General features: G+C 34.1%; 1 pseudogene; it reads left to right on the top strand.

Moving 5' to 3' along the window:
* The window catches only part of LOC119593549, a 17928-nt pseudogene that overhangs the window by 10043 nt on the left and 7170 nt on the right, over window positions 1-715 (top strand).

Raw genomic sequence — 715 nt, 5'->3', positions numbered from 1 at the left:
TCCAAGCGCTAAACACCGGGTTTTGGGAGCATAGTGCAGGAACTGTCCAAATATATTCCTTTTTTTTGTGCTATTGGTTCGACCCTGCTACTTTTCTGTGCTTAAGAGTGATTGTTATTTTACTTCTTCAGTTTCTAAACAAGAAAGCGTATTTATATACTAGAAGGTTTGATGCTCCCTAAACCTTTAAAAAGTTTCGTAAACAAGTTAGTTACATTATTTTTTATTTGTATAAATAATGGACATTGTAAGCAAAACCCCAGGATGAATGTATTTTATCCATTAATTGTGTTAATGTATCTTATTTTATTTTTGAAGTGTATTCAACATGTATTTTTGTCTTTACCTGCCGTCTTGCAGTTTGCTGCTTGGTCAGTTTTTACCGAGATTTTTAAATAGAAAAGCTATATCAAAAAAAGCTTTGTGTAACACGGGCATGGGTTCTCCATAATATGTAGAATTGATATTCAACAAAGGAAAGATCCAAAATTGTGTTTTTTTATCCTTGCTAATTTTTGACAAAAATGCAAGACAAATAAAAAATGTAACATTGCCTGTCTGGTTTAATACGTAAAGGTAATTAACGACAGGAGCGAACAGCAAGAAGGAAGAGATCATGTCGAAAATCTAAGGAACATGACAAGAAATCTTGTTAGCTCACTGCCGGGGAACGTAGTGTTCACTATACCTTTGGTGTTAATGGTACCGTTCGGTG

This window comes from Penaeus monodon, chromosome 32 (assembly GCF_015228065.2).
Source record: "Penaeus monodon isolate SGIC_2016 chromosome 32, NSTDA_Pmon_1, whole genome shotgun sequence".
Taxonomy (NCBI): Eukaryota; Metazoa; Arthropoda; class Malacostraca; order Decapoda; family Penaeidae; genus Penaeus; species Penaeus monodon.
Note: the sequence above shows the minus strand (reverse complement) of the source record. Positions and strands in the feature narration are given on the sequence as shown.